Genomic DNA, 24,655 nt, shown 5'->3' with positions numbered 1-24,655 from the left:
TGGTCATTGTGTGTCAGAAGTGGGACTTGAGCTCAGGTCTTCCTAACCCTGACGCCAGCTCTTCTTTCTTACACCACTTAGCTTCTCACGTATTCTTTTTTTTTTTTTTTTTAGGTAAGTTGGGGTGGCAGTGCATTAATATGATCTTTTAAAAACATTTTCTTTTTTATTGTAAACCAACCAATACAAATATTTTAATATAAAAAAGAATGAAAAAGGTTTGTATAAGAAGATGAATTTTTGTCATGTACTTAAAAGTAGCACATATATATTCAGTTTTACTTAAATTTGTTTAAAATTTTTTTAAAAATTTATTTAAAAAATTTAATTAATTTAAAAATTTTTAAATGTTTACTTTTATTTTTTAAAAAAAAATTTTATTGAGTGCTAACAAAGCTACTCAATTTGTTTGTGTGGGTTAACTGTTTGGTTCTGCTGAGCTGGAAAAAAATACCATGCCCTTTGCATTATTCGCTTCTCAGTCATTCAATAAACATTTATTAAGTACTTACTATATGCTGGGCACTGCACTAAGTGCTAGGGATACAAAGAAAGGCAAAAGACAGTCCCTGCTCTCTAGGAAGTATCTTGTTGCTTTACTTTGTCTTCAGTGGCACTGATTGTTTCTGTGAAATGGGCAGGGGGCTGCTCACAGACAGACCCACTTCGCTTCTTGGCAGTTGGTTATAAGGAGAATTTCTGTAGTAAAATGATATATTCCCATGTAATTCCATGATCAAATAAGAGATGTGATTAAGCTCCATAGTAAGGACTGAGAACTGATAAAAAATATAATGCAGGGAAACTTTTAAAATTAGGGGAATAAGTAATGGAAGGTGGTTTCCTGGAAGCATGAACTGCTGTGGCCAAGAAGGTCAACCAAATGTTGCAGTTGTCAAAGATGGTACAGAAACAGGACCAAAAAAGGTGAGTGTTGCTACTATATGGAATTAGGATATATCTGCCCCTAGAATATCCTATGTGCCTTCTCAAAGATATTCCTGGAGTGGGAAAAGTGGTAAAAAGGCAACCACAGTTATCAGGGGAATGGGCTGTGATAGGAGATGAGAACTCTATCTACATGGCTTTGTTTGTGAAATCCCAGGATCACTTGACCTATGTCTGAAGCTTAAAAGTCAGGTTCAAGATTTGTTTGTTTGTTTGTTTGTTTTCCGGGGCAATGGGGGTTAAGTGACTTGCCCAGGGTCACACAGCTAGTAATTGTCAAGTGTCTGAGGTCGGATTTGAACTCAGGAACTCCTGAATCCAGGGCCAGCGTTTTTTTTTGTTTTTTTTTTTTTTATGAGATATTTTATTTTTTCCGTTACATGTAAAGATAGTTCTCAACTTTTGTTTATACATGCTTTACAATTTCAGATTTTTCTCCCTCCCTCCCCTCCCTCCCCCCTCCCCTAGACAGCAGGTAATCTGATATAGGTTATATCTATATATCTCTATACATATACATATAGATATATATATACGCACACATATATATACACATAATAACATTAATCCTATTTCTGCATTAATCCTGTTACAAGAGAAAGAATCAGAGCAGTGATGCAAAACCTCAAAATAGGAAAAAAAAAAAACAACAGCACCCAAAACAAAAGAAATAATATGGTTCAATCAGCATCTATACTCCACAGTTCTTTCTTTCTTTCTTTTTTCTTGGATTTGGAGATCCTCTTCTATCATGAGTTCCCTGGAACTCTTCTGTACCATTGCATTGGTGAGAAGAATATAGTCCATCACAGTAGGTCAACACTCAATGTTGATGATACTGTGTACAATGTTCTTCTGGTTCTGCTCATCTCACTCATCATCAGCTCACGTAAGACCCTCCAGGTTTCTCTGAACTCTTCCTGCTCATCATTTCTTACAGCACAATAGTATTCCATTGTGTTCATATACCACAACTTGTCCAGCCATTCCCCAATTGATGGGCACCCCCTCAACTTCCAATTCCTTGCTACCACGTAAAGAGCAGCTATAAATATTTTTGTACATGTGGGTCCCTTTCCCCCTTCCATGATTTCTTTGGGCAAAAGACCTAAAAGTGGGATTGCTGGGTCAAAGGGTATGCACAGCTTTATCGCAGGGCCAGCGTTTTATCCACTGCACCACCTAGCCGCCCCAGGTTCAAGATTAATAAGCAGCTTAGTGTAGTTATTAACTTGGGTCATATGAACTTTAATAAAAAGTTTTGTTCACCATATTTCAATATTATTTATTTCCTTTGTGATCTCAGGGCAGCTAGGTAGCACAGTAGATAGAGCACTGGGCCTGGAATTGGGAACACTCATCTTTGTGAGTTAAAATCTGGCCTTAGACAGTTACTATCTATGTGACCCTGGGCAAGCCACTTAACCTTAGTTTCCTTATCTGAAAAATACTTTAAAATGCCTTGCGGGCAGCTAGGTGGCACAGTGGATAAAGCACAGCCCTGGATTCAGGGGGACCTGAATTAAAATCTGACCTCAGACACTTGACACTTACTTAGCTGTGTGACCCTGGGCAAGTCACTTAACTCTCATTGCAAATTACTTCTTGCTGAGCCTCATTGTCCTCATCTGTAAAATTGGATAGGAGGAGGTAAATGAATAGAAATAGATGATTGCTAAGGAATCATCTTCCTTGACTCTATGATTCCAGGATTTCAAACTATCTCTTTGATCCAAAAGATAAACTGAAGTTGAAAGTGTGATTATTATTATTATTTTTGCGGGGCAATGGGGGTTAAGTGACTTACCCAGGGTCACACAGCTAGTAAGTGTCAAGTGTCTGAGGCCGGATTTGAACTCAGGTCCTCCTGAATCCAGGGCCGGTGCTTTATCCACTGTGCCACCTAGCTGCCCCTGTGATATTTTTTAAAAAAGAAAGAAATTGGTTCTTATTTTTCCTCTGGTGAAAGTAACTACTTTCTCTGAAATATTTTATTGTGCATCTCAATTGTTTAAGAGCTCTTTTTTGTACCGTTGCTGGCTGCCATTCTATTTCATTCATACCTTCTGTAAATTCATAGGAGATGGGCTGGCTTCTATACACTTAAGGGGGTACGAGGTGTATTTAAAATATCATTCAATAACTTATTTTCAGAAGCCTGGTTAGGTTAGATCTCCTTTTTAAGGAGAACATACCTCTGTGTGGAATGAGAATTCATAGCTCTGGGAGCTCAAAAGATGTTACATGAGATAGAAAGAAATACCATTATTATCATCATTAGATAGAAAATTAGTATGTTCAAATGTTAGCGAGAGCCACTTGGGGTATTGTGAAAAGAGTAATACTCTGTAGTGTATGCATGGTGGGGACATCCTGAATGACCCTTATAGGTTATGGCTGAACATGTGACCAGTCACCAGTTGAATATCTTTGTCTCTTGGTTCCATTTCACATTAGCCAAAGGCCCTAGAGACAGCATCGTTCAGGAGGAAAGTTGCCCTCTTTCTTCTAAGTAAAGGCACTAGCTCTCCTGTCCCCTTCCCTCTTGTGTAATGGAACAATCCCAGGGGCGCATTGTTACTTCCTGGATATCTCCAGCTTGCAAGCCGTATGGCCCCTGTCACACCAGCCCCTTCTTGCCCTCCACTTCTACCCAATCAGCCTTTTGCCTTATGTAACAGTTGCTTTGAATTTCTCTTGGGCACAAATGGGGAAAACGTATTGTAATGTTTTAAAGTGAAGAAAACTGTGGTGTATTGTAAGTATTTTCATCTTCATTTTGATCAGTTGGATCGTCAAGGCTAAGAATAAATATTAGCTCATTAAGAATAGAACTTCAGGATCAGTTAAAAAGCACCTGACAGGGTATTGATAATCCAACAGGTTCCTGAACAGGAATTCCCAATGTAGTTTAAGATAACAACAGTGACCTTTAAGGCGGTACATATTATCACATCAGATCCTGGGGGGGGGGTGCTTTGATTGACCCTATTTTGCAGATGAGGAAAAAAGCTGAGAGAGGGGAAGTAACTTCCTCAGACAGAGCTAAAGAGTCTGCGGGTGGATTTGAACTTAGTTCTTCTAGACTCCAAGTCCAACAATCTTTATACTATAGCATCCTACTGTGTAACGTACGGTCACCCAGCCTGCTTCTTGAAGACCACCAGGGTGGTGTAACAGATCGAATTGTTAGGAAATAGTAATTCTTTGTGATGAGAGTTATACACTAATACAGGGGATCTTAATCTGGGGTCTATGAATTTTTTTCAATGAATGTTTTGATAACTATTCCTTAAAAAAAATTTTTTTAAAAACAAACATCTGCCTTTTCTCCCTCCTCTCCCCCTCCCCAATTGAGAAATCAAGAAAAGATAACTGAATTTCAATATAATTGGTTTCCTTTGTAATCATCAGTATTTTGTTTTGACATTTTCTGAGAAGGATTCTTTAGGCTTTACCAGACCTCCAAAGGGATCCAAGAACTGAAATAAAGATTAAAACCCCTACCCTCAAAGGTCACTGGCAAATAAGGCACTTGGAGGGCAAGGAGGTGGTCTAAATCCTAAAGCCAAGAACAAGACCAGACTTTTCCCTTCTGTGCTTTCTTAATTCTTGCTCCCCATCTTCTAGAGGTATCAGAATTTTACTGGTTGATAATCTCTTGAGTAATTCATTATACTGACTGGATAATGGAGAGAGGGGCAGGACTGACCTGGCCTGGTTTAGCCAAGGGCAGTATTGACATACTCTCTGACCTCCCCTTGGCATCTATTTGCCAGTTCACCTATGGCAACTAATTTTGGGACTTGGTAGCTCTATAATAATCTGCGATCTAAATCTGTAGTGAAGGGACTCAAGCTACCTTTCAGGAGCCTCAGCCACAGTCCACACATTTGTGAATGATGATTGAACGAAGGAAGATCTTGCCAGTCCAGTTCAGAACAATCTAATAAGCATTTTCAGGCATCTGCTTTGTGTGAGTTTCTTTGATAGGTGCAGAGGGTGTAAATAGTGACCTTTTCCTGTACTCAAGGAGTTTATGTTACTCTGGAATATCTAACAGGACAGGGCAGTTTTATATTCTTTAGTTCAACTCAACTTTAGTTAATGAAAGTCTAGTCTATGTGCTATGTGCCAGGTACTGTGCTAAGTGTTGGAGATACAAAAAGAGACAAAAGATACTCCCTTCCCTCAAGGAGCTTACAATGTAATGGGAGAAAATCTATCAAGTATGGTTAGGTAACACATAAAGGAGATCAGGAAAATTATATTTGCAGGAGGAAGGAAGCAAGTATATCAAAGCAACCATAGTCTCAAAGTGGAATAGTAATAGTAATGGTAATGGCAATGGCAATAGCAATGGCAACAATAATGGTAATAATAATGGTAATAATTAATAAGAATAGACATTGCTACAGTGCTTTAGAGTTTGCAGAGTACCTTTCCAACATTATCTCATTTGAGCTTCACTACTACCCTATGAGATAGATAATATAAGTACTATTAGTCTCATTTTAGAAATAAGGAAATACTGAGAGATTAAGTCATTTGCTCATAATTTCATTACCAATGATTACCAGTTTAAAAAAAAACCCAACAACAATTGAAGTCCCTTCTCTTTCTTGGGGGCCTCATCTCTAAGATGTTAACTCCTGGTCAATACTCCTTGGTACCCCATTTTCAAAGGCCAAAAGGTTGGCAAAGTGCTTCATACATATTATTACATTTCAGGCTTGTGGTCTGTTGGGTGGAGAAAGACACACCCCAGGGTCCTTTTTATACTTCTCTTAAGTAAAATGTGGTACGAACCTTGGAGTAAGTATTTGTTAAGTACCATCTCTGGGCAAGGTACTATGCTAGGACTGGGGAGGGCTACAGAGCAGAATTAAATGAAACCTTTCATAATGATAGTTAGCACTGATATAGCACTTTAAAATTTGCAAAATGCTTTACATGTTATCTCCTTTGAGTCTCCCAACAACACTGAGACAGTTAATCCCCATTTTAGAGATGGAAAAACTGAGGTTGAAAGGAGTTAAATGATTTGTCCAGGGTGGCACAGCTAGTAAGTGTCTGAGGCAAGATTCAAACTCAGGTCATCCTGACTCCAAGTCTAGCCTTCTATCCTCTGTACCACCTGACTGCCTCCATCCCCCTCTCAAAGAGTTGAAATTTCAGTAGGGAAGACACAAATCATCATCATAACAAATAAGTAGATAGGGGAGCAAATTTCTGTGAGATATCCAGGAAATGGGAGATCATTTAAGATTGGGGAGATTATGATGGTGAGATCTTGGAGGAGGGTAGGATTTCAGTTTGTAGAAATGGGGGGGGGCATCATTTTAGAAGCAGGGTGTGTCATAAAGGCAGGAAAAGACAGGAAAATTTGGGGGAATTAGCTCTTTGGGTACCAGAATGGTGTGTCATTAGGCTGGAGGCAGATTGTGGAGGATCTTGGAGGCTAAGCTATGGATTTTGAGTTGGAAGAAGGAAGGCTAGGTAAAAGTCCAGTGCAGTAGTCTATGTAAGCTATATAATGAGGTCCTGAACTAGAGCAGCAGCCATGGAAAAAACCAGGAGAGGAGGCGGAGAAACTATAGATGGAAGAATCAGGATTTGGCAAGTGATTGGTTTGGGGAGGTGAGAAAGGCTTCAGAGAAGATTCAAGTTTTGAGCTTGGGTGATGGGGAGAAAGGTGGTTTAATAGAAAAGACAGTAGGTAGGGGCAGGGTTTGAAGGAAAGTTGATAAGTTTGATTCCAGATATGTCAAGTTAGAGGTTTCCTAAAGCAGCAGGGAATTTAGGGGGCGATATCCCATAGGCAGTTGAAAAAAAATGATGTTCATTCTGATGTCTGTATGCTTTAGAGTTAAAAGGGACCTTAGAGAGCTTTTTGTCTATTCAGTTCATTTTGCTGACTGGGAAAATGATACCCACAGTTATTAACAAGATTAAGGTCAATCAATAAGCATTTATTAAGTACCTACTATGTACCAGGCAGGTGGTCATCTTCTTCTTCTTCTTCTTTTTTTTTTTTTTAGTGAGGTAATTGGGGTTAAGTGACTTGCCCAGGGTCACACAGCTAGTAAGTCTTAAGTGTCTGAGACTGGATTTGAACTCAGGTACTCCTGACTCCAGGGCCAGTGCTTTATCCACTGCGCCCCTGGTCATCTTCTTGAGTTCAAATCTAGCCTCAGACACTTACTAGCTGTGTGATCCTGGGCAAGTCACTTAACCCTGTTTACCTCAGTTTCCTCATCTATAAAATGAGCTGGAGAGGGAAATGGCAAATGACTCCAGTTTCTTTGCCAAGAAAATCCCAAATTCGGTCACAGGACATCCGACAGCTGAAAAAAGTATTAAACAACATGTGCTAGGTAATGGGGGTGCAGAAACAACCATGGAATAATCTTTCCTCTTGGCCCTAGCTTTTTAAACTGTGGGTCACAACCCCATAAGGGGTCTCGTAACTGAATGTGGGGACAACCATAAAAGGTTATGTCTACCTATTTTATATACCTATATGCCCGGAATTGTGCAACAATTTCTTGGGGGAAAAGGGCTCCCGAGTGGCAATAGTTTAAGAAGCCCTGCTCTAGGGAGCTTCCATTCTAGTAGGTCATACACATTAAGCAGCAGAGCTGAATGGAATCAGTCAAAGTACCACTGCCGATATTGAGAAGTGAGGGGTGGGGTGGGCTGAGGAGTTGGTGATGGTTAGTTTAGAGGACCCTGGAAGTTTGGCACTAAAGGGAAAGAGAGGTGGGCCACTGGCTTAGATGGAACAGGGTCAAGGCAAGAATTTTCCTTGTTGTCTATAACAGCAGAGAGCTGAGAGTGTTTCTAGGCCCCAAAGAATCAGAAGATGGGGAGAGATTCAAGAAAATTCAAAGAAAATTCAAGAAAATTCAAGAAAGCCAAAGGCTAATTGATGGGTCCAAGTCCCTAGAGAGGCAGGAGAGGATTAAGGGTGTAGGTTACAGAGGTGAAAGGAAGGTGTTTGACTTTCCCCAGAGTATTTAATCAGATAATCATGTTTAGGATAATTTGGATGGTAGGATTTAGAGCTCGAAGTGACTTTAGATATTATCTAATCCAAAACCTGAATTTCTAGAAGGGGAAACTGAGACCTAGTGAAGTGACCGGACCAAGGTCACCCAGGTAGTAAGTGGCAGGGAAGGGGGTTTGAACTCAGGGCTTCTGTGACTCCAGAATTCTTTCTATCACACCTACTGGTGCCTCTGGAATACTTTGAACAATGGTGGAATCAGCCAATCTCTTTCTCTCTCTCTTCCTCTCTCTCCCTCTCCCTCCTTTCCTCCCTCCCTGTTTCTGTCACTCTGTGTCTATGAATAGCAGTTGTCTAGTAGAAAACCCTTGGGTTTGGAGTTCAAATTCGGACTCCAATACTACCTGTGTGGCCTTGGACACATTACTTGGTCTCTGGGAGTCTCTCAGTATCCTCATCTGTAAAGTAAGGGGTCTCAATCAGATGACCTCAAGAGGGCCTTCAGCTCTAAGTCCTATGAATCCTGTCTCTTTTACCTACTTTGTGACCTTGGGCAAGTCATAATCCCTCTGGCCTCAGCTTCTTCATTTGTAACACGTTGGAGTTGTACTAGGTGATTCTAAGCTCCTTCTTAACCCTAAGTCTATAATCTTATGATTATGGATCCTGTGAACTTAAAAAAAACCAATCCAAGCAAGTCATATGAACTTTTTCTTCTGGTAGTCTCCTGGTGCTTATCACATGAGAGCTATCTGTGCCATTAGAGTTCACTGCTTCGTCATCATTTAGAAGCAGACGGCATTAATGGTGTTTATGATTTTGGTCTAAAATAATGGTAATTTGAAACAAAATTTTAGAGCTTTCACAAAAGTTCATGCATGGGTTTTTCACCCCCTACTTTTAATTTCTTTGTCTTCATTTATCCTGAATTATGCACTCTTCTCACCCTGAATCTGCCCTGACCTCCAAGGGTTCAAGTCATTAGAACTTGTCTAATCTAGGAAATCAGGATGGGGCTTGAGTAAACTAGATCATAGAATATAATTATTATTACTCTTACTTATACTGTTGGTCTTTGTGAAGATGTTTTGAACTCCTCGTATGACCCATTGCCTATTAAAAATACTTTTAAAAAAGGTTATATGAATATTTTAGCCACAGCCCATGATTACTGATGTTGGAGGACCTTCTCAGGAAATAGAAACGTTGGTGAACCATTCTGGGACATAAAGAATTCTTGGCTTAGGGGCAGCTAGGTGGCGCAGTGGATAAAGCACCGGCCCTGGATTCAGGAGGACCTGAGTTCAAATCCAGCCTCAGACACTTGACACTTACTAGCTGTGTGATCCTGGGCAAGTTTTTTGCCCTGCAAAAAAAAAAAAAAAAAGAATCCTTGGCCTAGACTATTCCAAGAAATTCAGGAAAGTTCAATTTGTTTGCAGACTGTAGTGGCCCTGAGGAAGGGATTGTTAACATGCTTTAGGGCAGCAGGGAGGGAAGGCAGAGAAGTCAGAGGAGGGCTTGAACAGACTAGAGATTGACAAGCAAGAAAAAAGGCACTTGCCAGGAGTAGCTTGGAACTGAGACCAGGTCAAACTGAAGTTGGGGCAGATGGTGAGAGTGAAGTTCACTCTTTTCTGCCCTTCCCCTCCCTCACTGCTACTCCCTCTTTGATTTTAAATCTCAACCATTTTTGTCAACAGTCCCAACTGACCTGCTGGCTGAGGGTAGGGTAGATAAAGGGAGAAAGTCAAAGAAGTGGCCATAAGTTTGTCATAGCCTTCCATATTGCCTTTGGAAAATGTTTATCTATGTTCCTATGTCATTTGATATTGCTAATAAATTACATGGCCGCTAGCTGTGTGACCCTGGGTAAGTCACTTAACCCTCATTGCCCCCCACAAAAAAAACAAATACATGTTCGGTAATAGTGATTTTGTCTAAGATAAGTCTATAAATTCATAACTTGGGATTGAGAGAGGACAATTGAGTCCATGGGAGAAGAGATTTCCCAATTCTGGCTCTGAGGTAGAGAGGTTTTCTGCATCTATGGTAATTTACTGAGAACATTCTGGAGCCCAACCACCAGGCTAGCTTTGAACCTGAAGAGAGATTTAGTAAGGAAGAAATCTGGAGCTGAGAGAGGGTGGGGCTGTCCCAGTGCATCTGAGAAACAGTGTTCTTAGTCTGCCCTCCCCACCTTCCCTCATTGCTACAGTTATCCTAGAAAGAACATGGCATCATGATGTGTGATTAGAATGATGGGCATGGAATCAGGCAGATCTGAATTCAAATCCTGCCTCCAACACCTACTAGCTAAAAAATCCTGTCCAAGTCACTTAGTCTCTGCCTCTGGAAGCTGAATCCCAACAACTAAGTCATTAACAGGGTGGTGAAGGTAGCTTCTATACCAGAATCAGGTATGATTATGTTGTCTCATATTCTAAGTAGAAGTTGGTCAAGACTTAGGATTTTATTGGTATAGAGAACTCTCCATGAGCAAACCCTCTACCAAAGCAAGTCCCCAGCTGTTCTGCAATTTATAGTCTTAGAGAATTTCTAGGTTCATTAAAAGGTAACATGATTGGCTTAAGGCTACATGGTCAGTAGGTGTCAGAGGTGGGGTTGCTAGGACCAAGGTCTTCCTGATTTTCAGACCAGCTCTCTATCCACTATGCATATTGCCACTCAAGTAGAAATTGGAATTTTTATTACATGATTTTAAAAATCCTTAAACACTAACAGTGTAGTGTAGTAGAGAGGATACTGAGTTTGGAGTCAAAGGACCTGGGTTCCAAAAAAAAAAAAGTCCTCTCTGGTCTCAGTTTCTTCATCTGTAAAATGAGGGGATTGGACAAGAGGATTTCTGAGTTATCTTCCAACTTTAGATCCTGTGTTCTTTTTTTTTTTTGTGGGGCAATGAGGGTTAAGTGACTTGCCCAGGGTCACCCAGCTAGTAAGTGTCAAGTGTCTGAGGCCGGGTTTGAACTCAGGTCCTCCTGAATCCAGGGCTGGTGCGCATCTGGAGCTTGGGCCTTTGCAAAGCTGGGGAAATTGAGAGGTGTGGTAGGGGAAGGGAGGTCTCAGGTCTTGGCTCATTTACTACTCATGTTTGATGGTAATTACTTAACATCTTGGTTACCTACACACAATGGTTGTATGCCTATTTTAATAATGGGAAAATGAGCATTTAAGATGTTTGACCAGTCATTATGTGGTTAAATAGTGACAGGTTTTGAATTTCACTTGTTGTATTTCATCGTGGACACTCATGTCAGCCAACTCTCCATACTATTTTCTAGGTGATTCTAAGCTCTGTATGAGTCAATGGTGTGTTGTCTCTGGCAAAGACCTAAAAAGGAGGCATAAAAATACTTTCACTATCTTGTGAGCTCCTTGAGGGCAGGGACTGCATTGTGCCTCTTTTTTCTTCTTTTTTTTTGAGGGGTGGGGGCAGGGCAATGAGGGTTAAGTGACTTGCCCAGGGTCACACAGCTAGTAAGTATCAAGTGTCTGAGGCTGGATTTGAACTCAGGTCCTCCTGAATCCAGGGCCAGTGCTTTATCCACTGCACCACCTAGCTGCCCCATTGTGCCTCTTTTTGTAACTCCAAAGATACATACTGCCTGGCACATAGGCACTTAATCATGTCTATCAACTGACTATCTGGGCCTTCATCAAATTGGTAACTCCCTGACACTGATGTAGATCTTTACTTTGTGAGAAAGGTTTCATGGATGATTCTGGCTAGACTAAAAACCATCCTGTAATGAGGTTACTATGCAGCTAGCTGCTCATCCTGTCTGTATCCGGGCAATCAGCACCGATTACTCTCTGCCAAGCAATTATTTCTCCCAGTGCCTCTTGGGGTTTAGGAAGGGCATAGAGTCCAGGACTGGGGATGGGGCAGAGTGTGGGATAGGGGAGGGTGATGATCATGTTGCTGTATCCTTCCCTGATCAGGCCACATCTGGAATATTCAATCTTGGGTGCTCCATTTTGGGAAGGCCATCGACTACTGGAATGTGTCTAGACAATGGCAACCAGGATGGCGAGGGGCCTGGAGATCATGCCTCTTAAGTATCTGTGAAGGAAGTGGGTTTGTTCAATCTGGATTAGAGGAGTTTGGGGGCCGGGTGGCAGAGCAGGGTGAGACACGACAGCTTTGGGAAGGGTGCTCATAGAGAAGCAGGGCCAGAGTCGTTGGCTTCATCCCAGAGGGCGGAACCACAAGTGATGGAGGGAAGTGGTCAAGAGGTAGATTCTACCTCCCTGGTAAGGAAGAACTTCCAGCAGGAAGAGCTGTCCAGAAGTGCAGTGGCTGCTTCAGGGACTGGAACTTTCTCATCATTTCAGGAGGAGTGTGGATGCACACTTGTTGAGGTTGTTGGGAATGGGCTGGGTTAAGTGGCCTCCCAAATCCCTTTTAGTTCTGGGGTTCTGTGACTTTGCAAGTCAGGAAAAAGTGGGAGGTAGGGGGGAGGTCCCAAGGGCATTGTAGTTATACAACCACATCTTTGGTATGAATTACTTCTATCCTGGTACATCACACAGTGGGGCATCCTTCCTTTAAAAGTAGAAATATTAGCATTGAAAATAGGTCCATTAGAGATAGAATTACAATGCTTTCCGAGAGGCAATGTGGTATAATGGATGGAGGGCCGGATCTGGAGTCAGCAGGATTTGGGGCACTTGCCAGTGGGCAAGTCACTTAACTGATCTGAGACTTGGCGTTCTCATCTAATAAAGGGGTAGGACTCAAAAGGCCTCTCAGGTCCCTTCTAGTTCTAAATCCTGTGTTCACATGATCCTTGGAATTTCACGTACCTTCATGGCACTTTGCAAAGCACTCCAATTCCCTGATGTCATGTGATTATCCTAACTCCATGAGGGAACTGCTACTGTTGACCCCCTTTTACAGATTGGGAAAGTGAAGCTCAGAGGAGTCAAGTGACTTATCGGTGGTCACCCAGCTAGAACGTGTCCGTGGAAGGATTGAAATTCAGGCCTTCCAGTGCTCCGGTACTGTTGCTATTCTGCCTCTTAATAATGTAATACATTCATTTCCGTTCAGCCTAAGGTGTTAGGGGCTGGGGTGACCAAAACCAAAAACAACAACAAAGCCAACCCCCAAACCAGCCTCTGCCCTCAAGGAGGTTACACTCTTCTTCCTAATAGCCAGGAACAAAACTAGGTCTATGAATTTGCTAATTGCTTCCAACATTCCTTCTGTGTGTTTGTCCTTTGGCAGAAACCGAGGCCTGGCTGTTGGAGACCCGTGTCTATAGTTTTCTCATGCATCGCTGCAGGGTTCACACACTCCCTCTCCTTCCAGGGCTCAGGAACCACAAAAACATTTTTTATTGGTCTCTTGGGGATGGTGGAGAGGGGTGGAGAGTAAGTCTTCTAAGTCCTGAACTCACTTGACCATCCATCCCCCCCTGTCTAAAAGGCTCAGATCTATTTTCCCCAAGTTTCCTTTGAAGTACTGGAAGGCTTTGTGTATGTAACAGAGAGAGACAGCTTGATGAGAAGAATAAGAAGCTGCCCCCCACCCCCACCCCTACCTCATTTGCCTTTTCCTGCCTTTCTGGGAAGGATGGATTTTGGCAGCATCCAGAGCAGCCCTGACTTCTGAGCCATAAAAAAGGGATAACTTTGCCCAACCAGATTAGAAAGTACTTTCAGTATCAAGGGTTTCCTGGATACTGGGCTACAGTGTCCTCCTGACACTGATGCAAGCCTTGCTTTAGAGAGTAGATGCTTTCATGAGTTACTGTGGCTGGCAGTGGGGGCTGAGGGATGGAGGGGGAGCAGTGCAGAGAAATCCTCACGTGATAGGATTAGTGTGCAGCTTCTCAGCCCTAGTCTGCAGCTGGACAAACACCACCACCATCACTTTCTATAAGTTACCTTTCCTAGTGCCCCTTGAAGGGAGAGGCTACTCTGGCTCCATTTCAGAGGAGGAAGAAGAACCAGGTAAATTCAATCGTTGAGCTCTGGCAGACTCATGAATGTGACTCCTTATCATAAAAGCAGAAGATGAAGAGCTGGAAGGGACCTTAGATACCGTCACCTTCTTTTGTGATTTGGACCCCTTTGGTGGTCCGGTAAAGCCGAGGTACCCTTTCTGAAAGTCATGTTTTACATGCATAAAATAGAATGTGTAGGGTTATAAAGGAAACCAATTATATTGAAATAAAGATGTGGTTTTTTTCCTTATCCACATTTCTGAAATCTACAATCTATTCTCATTCCCTTATTTTATAAAAGAGGGAGCTGAGGCCTTAGAAAGTTAAATGACTTTTCCAAGGTCACATAGCTAGTTGGGGCAAGGCTGGAATTTGTAAGCCAAGGATTGCTGATTCCAAGTATAATGTTCTTTCCACTCATTGTAGTATTATTTCTCTGCATCCGGGGCCATCTCCAGTCATCCTGATGTATATCTTGTCACTGGACCCAGATGGCTCTGGAGGAAAGAGTGAGGTTGGTGACCTCCCACAGCCCTCCCTCACTTAAATCCAATTCATTGCAAGTCATTGACATTGTGTCCTGAAGTCATGGTCCTTTCCAAGAACAAAGGACAAATAGCAAGCGCTATTTCTTGAGAGCCCCTTATTATTGAGAGGAAAATGATTTTCCTGGTGTATTGGTTCCAAAAGGCAAAAAGTATGGAAAGGAGGCAAGATAATAGTCATAGTTAATTAGGGCTCATTGGGTTGTAAACCTAGTTTCATATATTTCCAACTCTTTGAGTTCTTGTAAGCAACTAGCTGGCCTCCCATTAAAAATGAAAATGACGGTGCACCTGGTGGTCATTTCATAGATAAGTGATCGGATTCTTTTTTTTATTATAGAAAATATTATTGAGGTCTCTTGTGTATTTATTTCACCACTGCCCTTTCCCATTTATTTACCACACTTATTGAATCTTCAGTTGCAACAACAACACCACAAGTAGTTAAGTAAAACCAAATAGTAAAGCAACTGTATTGGACAATGTTTACAACACTCAATTACCATGGTCTCCTACCATCTAATGTGCATCTTTATTTGTTCTCTGGGATCAGGATTGATTGGTGACAGCATAGTTTTTTTGGTGTGTTTTTTTTGGGGGGGGGAGGCAATAAGGGTTAAGTGACTTGTCCAGGGTCACACAGTGAGTATCAAGTGTCTGAGGCCAGATTTGAACTCAGGTCCTCCTGAATCTAGGGCTGGTGACAGCATAGTTAATATGAACTTGTCTGTATTTTAGTGGTTTTTCTTTTTCATTTATATTTTTAGTCAGATTGTATATTCTCTTTGACTTCACTGTGTATCAGTTCATACAGTTCTTCCCATGTGTCTGAATTCTTCATATTCTTCATTTTTTCCCTTGTAATAATATGTCTTTTACTGATGTACTTCATTTTTTTATCCAAAAATGTATGTCCACATTGTTTTGAGGGTTTTTAAAAATTGTATATAGGCCCCTTCTTTCTGTCATTCACCTCCTTGGGATCTCTACCCAGCTGTGGAACCACTAGTTCAAAGGTTCTGTGGTATTCTGGTCATCAGGCAGGAAGATGCAGAGGGCTAGGAAGGCCTAGCAGATTTGGGAGGAGAGTTTCACGGCAGAGGGGGATGGTTAATTGTGTCCCAGCAGAGAGGTCGAGAGGATGAGAACACAGAAAAAAGACTTTGAGGGATGGCTCCTTCCCGTTTGGCAAGCTTTCCTTTCTACTCGTTTCTTCTTAAGAATTGTTTTTCACCTTGATTCTAGTTAGCCTTTACTGTTCTTCCTTGAAAATGCAAGCTCTTTGAGGTCCCTGAATGCTTTTTAAAGTTCATTTCCAACAAAGAAACACTGTGTGTAGTATAGTGAAAGCAACACTGGGCCTACATTTGGACCTAGATCCAAGTCCTAGCTTCAACGCTTTATTTTTGCGACCCTGGATGTTGTCTTTTAATTTCACTAAATCTGTTTCCTGTTGTTTAAAATAAGAATAGGGATACTTGAGGCAGCTCTAGTATAGTTAAAAGAATGGTAGTTTTAGAGAGCAAGTTCCAGCTTTGCCCTTTCTTCAATGTGGGAGCTTAGTCAAACCATTCCCCCTATCTGGGCCTCAGTTTCCTCATATGTAAAATAAGAGGGTCAGATTAGATCAGGGTTTGTTTTTATCTAGAGTCTATTGAACTTATTTAAAAAACACATTTTGGGGGGCAGCTAGGTAACACAGTGGATAAAGCACTGGCCCTGGATTCAGGAGGACCTGAGTTCAAATTCTGCCTCACACACTTGACACTTACTAGCTGTGTGACCTTGGGCAAGTCACTTAACCTTCACTGCCCTGCAAATATATATATATATATATATATATTTTTTTTTTCTTTGTCATCCGAAATATTTTATGTTATGAGTTGAAAAACACAATTCTGAGAAAGGGTCTCTGCCAAGGGGTTCAGGACATGGAGAAGGTCAAGAAACTGTGGGTAGGACTGGAGAGGATCTCTAAGATTCTAATGGGCTTAAAATCATTGATCAATGATCTCCTTGTCCAGCATGTTTCACAGGGTTCTGTTGAGGGAAGCACTTTGCACTCTCTGCCAATCTGCCGCTGTTATTGCTGATTCAATAGCACTCATCAGCTTAGTGTCTACTTGGTGTGTGCAGACTTCTTGCTGCCAGTACTCTGCTATTGCTTGAGCATGTGGTGTGAGGTCAGCAGAGTAGATCAAGATATTGCCCAGATACCTGATCTCCCTCTGGGATGGCCGTATGCAGGCAATACCTGAACAAGCAGAATGGCTAGATGCTCATGTTTGTTGTTGTTCCCACTGCCTCAGCAATGAGGCCTTCTATTCTTCATCTCCTTAGGAATATGGGTCAGGGGATTCTGAGTTCTGTCCCTCTCCCCCATTTCTTCCAGTCTGATTTTGTGAAAAGCTGGACTTCTCTTAACCCCTTTAGATCAGGTTCTGGTGATAGTTTGGTAATTGGGGAATAACCTTATATAGCCTGGTAATCCAGGGATAGCCTAGTAATAATGAATGAGTGAATTCCTTGGTTTTCTTCTTTACCAGTAGTGACAGGAGCATAGAATCATAAGGGAGCTCAGAAGCTATAGAATTCAATCAGAAACTAACCAAGAATCCTTTCTATAACATTCCATCCAGACTTTCCTTGCTTACCTTACTGAGGAGGAACCCACTACCACCCAAGATATACTATTCTACTTTGTGCCAGTGTTAATTGTTAGGAAGTTTTTCCTGCTACTAAACCTAGATCTGCCCCTCTGAAACTTGGACGCATCACTCCTAGTTCTGCCCTTTGGGGCCATGCAGAACAAGGTTGGTCTCTCTTCCTCATGGCTGCCTTACTTGGAGAAAGCTATTCTCTCCCTCTCCTCTTCCCCAAGTCTTCCCTTCTCCAGGCTAGATATCTCTAGTACTAAAGTCCTGTCAGGGCAGATATATGGCTAAATAAACCATGCCGAAGAATGATCTCTTGGAATTTCTGGTAGAACCTATGTCGAGTGATATACCAAGCATGCAAGATCTGGAACTAATTTAGTTGCAGAATTCTGGCCATGGCACAGGTCTTTGCTTCCTTGGCACTGAGATGGGAGGAGAACTCCTCCAGCCTGATCTGGCACCCCTGCCCGCATGGTAGAGGCTGCTGGTGGTGCCCAGGGAAGTTTAGAAGCACTGATGGGAATTGAGAATAATCTACTTGATGTCCCTGTATAGTTTATATAGTGTTAGCCATCATGCCCAGAAAACCATGGGATGCTGAGGAAGCCTGGAAGGTCTTATGAGGAGCCAGGTTTCCTAGTAATTACCGACTCAGGCAGGTAAACTGACCACTCTTACGAGTTATTAGACCTGACTAAAGTGGGCAGCTATCAGTAATGTTAATAATTTTGAGCAAATCTCTGAGACAGCTTGAGGTTGTTTCTTGTTTGGGACAATTTGAGTTTCATCCAATTGCCTAGATGGTCTGTAGCTCATTATCTTGGGATAATGAAAATAATTTTGTGAAGCTGACGGCTTCCCCTCAACTCCTGTAGATTAGAGTCTGGGAGGGGCCCTCCTTGTCATAGACAGTGATAGTTTGATAATTGGGGGATAATCTGATAAAGGCTAGTAATCCAGGGATAGCTCTGACTCTTGAGAGTTGGATAAATCAATCAACAAGTATTTAAAAAATTTTTTCTTGGTAGTATTATATTTTATTTTCCAATTACATGTAAAGATTGTTTTCAACATTCATTTTGGTAAGATTTTGAGTTCCAGTTTTTTCTCCCTCTCTCCCAATATGGCAAGCAATCTGATATGTTTTATATAGTACATATAATATGTACTATATATATGTATACACACACACACACAATTCATGTTGTAAAAGAAGAATCAGAACAAAAGGGAAAAACCACAAGAAAGAAAAAAATAACAACAAATAAAGTGAAAATAATATACTTTGATCTGCGTTCAGATTCCATAGTTCTTTTTCTGGATGTGGAGAGAATTTTCCATCATAAGTCTTTTGTAATTGCCATGGATCATTGATTAGGTTGCTGAGAAGAGCCAAGTCTATCACAGTCGATCATCTCACAATGTTGCTGTTATTGCCTACAATGTTCTCTTGGTTCTGTTCACTTTACTCATTATCAGTTCACTTTAATCTTTCCAGGTTTTTCTGAAATCTACCTGCTCATCATTTCTTATGGCACAGTAATATTCCATCACATTCATATACCACAACTTAATCAACAAGTATTTTTTAAATGCCTTCATTGTTCTGGGCATAGGGTTAAGTGCTAGAATGGACAGAACATTTATTAAGGGCTTACTATGTGCCAAGCATGGAAGACAGTCCCTACCCTCAAGCAAGTTACCTTCCAATGGAGATAATGAAGGAAGCCAATGAATAAACACTGGAATAGAGCGTTGGATCCGAAATCAGGAAGATGTGAATTTACCTCAGACACTTACTAGTTGGGTGATGCTGGCCAGGTCATTTAACCTTTCTCAGCCTCAGTTTCCTTATCTGTAAAATGGTGATAACAAAGCACCCACTTCCCAGGGTCATTGTGAGGAGGAAATGAGGTAATATCTAAACAGTACTTTACAAACTTGAAAGTACTATATAAATGCTAGCTATTATTATTGTTGTTATGTAGAGGAGCTTGAAGGAGACTGGGTGGCTAGCTGGTGCAGTGAATAGAGTGCTGGGCCTGGAGTCAGGAAGACTCATCTTTCTGAGTTCAAATCTCACCTGTGTTACCCTGAGCAAGTCACTTCACTCTGTCTCAGTTCCTCACCTGTAAAATGTGAGCTGGAGAAGGAAGTGGCAAACCACTTCAGCATCTCTGCCGAGAAAACCACAAATGGGGCCATGAAGAGTCTGAAAAGACTGAAACGACTGAACAACAGAAGAAGGGGCTACAGCGGTCAGGCTATGCAGCATATGGGGAAGTAAGTGGTGGTGGAGGGTGGGCCCTGTCAAGGTGAGACAAAAACTGTCCTATTACAGCTGAGGTACCCAGGGGGTAGAGTCTTGCTTACTACTTGGAAGAAGGTGGTAGAGGTCTTAGTAGAGACAGTGAGCCGGGAAATGGTTTTACAGAGGCCCAGAAGGGTGAGATCAAGTTCTTCAGCCACTTCACATTGGTTTCCTGTTGCATCTCTGCCATTATCCAGTCCTTGCTCATACCTAGTGAACAATCAGATGTTGCCTCATCTGATAAACACATCTTAATATATGGGGCCATAGCTCTAGGTGGAGTGGGATGGGAAGCTGCAGTTCAGTGTTTAGAAACAGTAGCCCAGGGCAGCTAGGTGGCACAGTGGATAAAGGAACTGAGTTCAAATCTGGCCTCAGACACTTGACACTTACTAGCTGTGTGACCCTGGGCAAACCACTTAACCCTCATTGCCCCACCGAAAGAAAGAAAGAAAGAAAGAGAGAGAAAGAAAGAAAGAAAGAAAGAGAGAAAGAAAGAAAGAAAGAAAAAGAAAGAAACAGTAGCCCACTACCAGGTCCTTCCTGAAGGGAAGAAGCCCCAGGGTCTAGTCTCTGTGGAGTCTGCTGTTTGTTTTTTTTTAACTTGAGTCACTGTGAGGCCCTTCTGGGCATCTTGATCAGTAGGAGTCTGGCTTCCCTGAGTAAAGACAGAAGTTACCTGTTCCATGGGAGTGAGTTGGAATCCGGCTTCACCTAATAGGATAGGCCCTTCAGGATGCCCTCCTCTGTGAAATGGGGACAAAAATACTTTGGTTCTTTATTTGAGGAATTGTTGTGAGGGTCACATGAGCTCATGGATGGCATCCAGTGGTTTCTGGGCATAAAAGTGTGAGCTGTTTATTCTTTTTTGTCATCGTTGTTCTCTGGAGCTCATAAAGGCACCCAGGTCCCTACCAATTCAGAAGTAGTCATTTCCCACACACCTACTAGGTGCCCAGCTCTGTGCTAGGTGATAGAGAGCCAAAACCAAAGATAAGATGGGCTCCAGGCCATCAAGTAGTTGACATTGGAAGTTCAGTCCATGACTCTGGCCTGGAGCCTTTGCTAAGGAAGTGCTACTGCATGGAAACAGGCAGAAGGGAGGCCCCTTTTAATGAGAACCTTTGTTTGGGACCTTAATGGTTTCCAAAGCACTTTATGCACACTATGATCTCATCTGAGCCTCCACAACCCTGAGAGGGAAGCAGTCTGGATATTTTTGTCTCCATTTTACAGATTAGAAAACTGAGGTTCAGGGAAGTGGAGCAACTTGTTTATGGTGACACAAGTTGTCAGAAGCAGGACATGAACCCCGGGTCTTCCTAAGTGCCATATACTACTCCACTATACTACACTGATTCTTTAGTTCTGAGATACCTAAATATATTCAGAAACTCCCTCTTTGTATGGTTCAGACAGTCAGAGGGCTCTTCATTCGATACTCAGAAAGTCCTAAGATTTGCTACCACTGAAGATATGCTGCCTCCCTCCCCCACCAAAACTGTCATACACATAAGGTACAAAATATGCTACTTCTCAAATTTAGGCCTCACTGGATCGTTCAATGACTGTCATAACCTAGCAATGGTCCATCTCTTCCCTGCTTACCACACCTTCCAACAGGTAGTTTTTCTTCTAACGAATGACAGTGTTTCCATCTGAAATTACACATCCAATAGTCATGAGGACAAGAATCTTGCTTCTAAAGCACTTTGCAAAACTTAAAAGTCCTCCATCCATCAATCAGTCAACATTGCTTAAGTACCTACTATGTGCCATCATTATCATGTGGAGATTGGTAAGGACACAAGCCTGTTTAAAATGTGGAGGCTTTGATGAGTAATCAGAAATCGGATTGGGAAGATGTCTAATTAATGTAGCCTCTAGTAGCAGAGGGCTGGATTGGGACTGATGGAAAATGGGCATGGCAGGGGCAAGAGAGAGCAGAATTACATGGAGAAATTATACAGGAATTTCCTTAGATGCAAAATTAGAAAAACAACCCCAACAGACTGGCCTCTGAAAAATGTAGCATACCTTTAGTGCATATAGAATCACACAGTTTACTATTCAAAGTAATACATATAACATATCAATGTGAAGATAATAAAAGTATAGACAATAGACATATAGAAGCAAAAGGCTCTGAAGCTCTGGTGCTCTCTGTGTTGGGGTGAGGTGGGACTGGGGCTGAGAACACATCAGAGGCCAGCCGGAATGATTTAGCAAGGTTTCCTCCATTCGATATCTGCCCTCCTCCTCCTTTTCTACCTGAACCCCTTTTACTTTGCCAGCATAGAGAAGGCAAGTGGTTTGCTCAGCATCATGTTTCCAGTTAGCTGCAGAGCTGGGGACCAGAGCCATGGCTTTTTGACTCATCTCACAGTGCTTTTCTCAATATCCTTGTTCCATCCAGGCAAGATGTAGGACTCAGAGTTGTTTGCCTCGAGCCTAGGGTGGGGTGGGGGGTGGGGTTTAATGATGGAGAAGGCTTGGGAGAGCATCCATGGGGAGGGAGCCAGGGAATTGATGAGGGATGCAGTAAGCTTGTCTTGTACTGGATGGGGCCAAATTGTAGCTGGAAAGCAAGTACTTCTAGAAAGCCAGGTCTGTTCAGCATTGGGATTTTCTCCAACAGTACTTCCCAGCCAAGCAGATCGAGCCGATGGTGGGAGCAAGCCAAAGTGGAAGAAGGGTGGAGGGAGCCAGTGAGGAGAGCGGTTAGTGCTGAGAGGACAGACTCCAGTGGAGTCAAGGATGGGGAGGCAGGGACTAGACTAATCATTTTCATATCTCTCCACAATGCCTAGGGCATAGGAAATATTCAATAAATATTTGTTGATTGAATGGTGGCCAGGAGTTTATAACCATTGTGGGTTGAAGAGTCAGCAGAATGGAAGAGATGAGGCTAGATAAGAGTTAGGGCAGAAAAAAATCTAGAGCTTTTAGGGGCCTGTAAACTCCATGTGTACCAACAGTGTGGCATCAGTGAAGAAACCTGGTTTGATGAGCTAGCTTGCCTTTGGGGTCCCTTCTAATCCTGAGGCTCTGTGAGTCTGTGTCCTCAGGATGAAAGAGGGTGGGATGGTCTTGCTCTTCTCCAACTAGAGTATTATGTTCAGTTCCATCTGCTACTATTAAAGGAGAGGACATTGTGATAGTGGAGCTCATTCTGAGAAGGGCAATCAGGGTGTCAAAATACCTTGAATTCATGCCAACTGAGCATGGCCTGAAGGAACCTGGGAGGGGGGTATTTAGCCTGCAAAAGATGAAGACTTATTGGAGACACGATCATGCTCTTAACATATTTAAGGAGCTGTCAAATGGAAGATTTCTTGTTATTCTGTTTGACCTCTGAAGGCAGAACAATGGGTGCAAATTGCAAAGATGCTTGAAAAAAGTTGCCAGCAATGAAAGCTTTCCAGGATGAAATGGACTGCCTGCTTTGGGGTAGGGCCTCAGGTGGTGGTGATTCTTTCTCTTTGTTCTTCAAGCAAAGGTTGGATGACCACTCATCAGAAAGCATGTAGATGACCTTCCAGGTGATCTAGTCCAACAGTTCTCAGAGTGTGATCTGGGGAGCCCTGAGACCCTCTAAGAAGGTCCCTGAAACCCTTTCCCTGGGTCTGTGAGGTCAAAACTATTTTCATAACAATACTAAGATGTGTTTCTTTTGCAGATTAAGAAATTTCAATTGCCAATATGATAAATATTCATAGAGATAACCCACGTGACCAAAAGCTCTTTTTGGGAGATCCTCAATAATTTTTAAGAGTATAAAGAAATCCTGATTCCAAAAATATTTGAGAACCACTGATAAACTCTTGTATTTTTCAGAGGTTAAAGCCGAGGCCCAGAGAGGTTAAAAGTTTTACTAAAGAACTCAGAGGGACAAGGTAAGGATATTATAAAGGTGTATCCTTGTTCAGGTATTGAGTTATTGAGTCCAAGGAGCTTTCACCAGATCTGAACACAGCAACAAGAAACAAAAACAAAATATATGTGTATGTGTGAATATATATAATACATATACACATATGTGCATTTGCATATATGTAGTAGTAGTAGTATGCCTCCACCAGTCGAGGACGACCATGGATCAGCGCCTTGAAGAGCCACAGGCCACAGTGTGGCTGTGCAGTCTGATACAGGAGCTGCAGTTCCTGAGTGACTTATAACCGGTAACTGCCGCATCCTGTGTTGTATCTACCCCATGAGGAGTAGCTGGAGTGTCCTCTCCAGGGTGCTGGCCTGGGCGGATGAATAGGGAAAACAAGCTGTTGCCCATGCGGCAGGTTTTCCCTCTCCACGACATTGGTGGATCCAAAGGAGAGGCAGAGCCAATACAGTTTGGCACCAGTGCCGCTGCAGGAGTTGCCAGAGGGATGTGATGTCCAACATCCAACTGCCTAAGGGACTCTGACTCCTGATTTTTCCTCGGTGTTAACTCCCGAAGCCTTTCCCATATATGGGTATAGCAGCAAGGCAGCAGCAGTTTAAAATCAGGGTTTCCTTCCCCTAGGCGGGTTGCCCCACCTGCCCGAAGCGACTGGTTTTAAGGCGCCAGTGACTCACCTTCGCCCCTTCTCCTGTTAGTGGAAACAGTTCAGCACTCCCCTTGATAAGGATGGAAGAAGTCTTAGTGGCCTTTACAACACATACGGTTAAGGCATTGCTACCTACTCTGTGGCATCTAACCATTTTGCATATATGTACACACAAGTATATGTATATCTATGTGTATCACTATATGTACCTATGTAGATATGTATATGTGTTTATGTATATATCCATCCATCCATCTATTATCTATCTATCTATCTACACATGTATGTGTATGAATAAAAACCTTTCCTCAGGATGTGTTGTCCCTGTTTTTTCCTGTAGTGTCCTATTGGAAACTGTATCAGAGAGTGGACTGTTCCAAAGAGGATCCTATTTTTCCATAGCAATAGCTGGGATCAGGGCAGCTAGATGGCACAGTGGATAAAGCACCAGCCCTGGATTCAGGAGGACCTGAGTTCAAATCCAACCTCAGACACTTTACACTTACTAACTATGTGACCCTGGGCAAGTCACTTAACCCTCATTGTCCTGCAAAAGAAAAAAGAAAAAAAAAGAAGGAATAGCTGGGGTGTGGGGGCAGGGAGATGGGGCAACAAAGGGGAGGGCATTTTATTGATCATAGATAACATGTAAAATAATTAATTTAG

General features: G+C 42.2%; 1 pseudogene; it reads left to right on the top strand.

The window, feature by feature from the left end:
• Window positions 1-24,031: 24,031 nt before the first annotated feature.
• Window positions 24,032-24,148, top strand: LOC122752431 (annotated as a pseudogene).
• The last annotated feature ends 507 nt before the right edge of the window (window positions 24,149-24,655 follow it).

The sequence above is a fragment of the Dromiciops gliroides genome, chromosome 3, assembly GCF_019393635.1.
Source record: "Dromiciops gliroides isolate mDroGli1 chromosome 3, mDroGli1.pri, whole genome shotgun sequence".
Lineage (NCBI taxonomy): Eukaryota > Metazoa > Chordata > Mammalia > Microbiotheria > Microbiotheriidae > Dromiciops > Dromiciops gliroides.
Note: the sequence above shows the minus strand (reverse complement) of the source record. Positions and strands in the feature narration are given on the sequence as shown.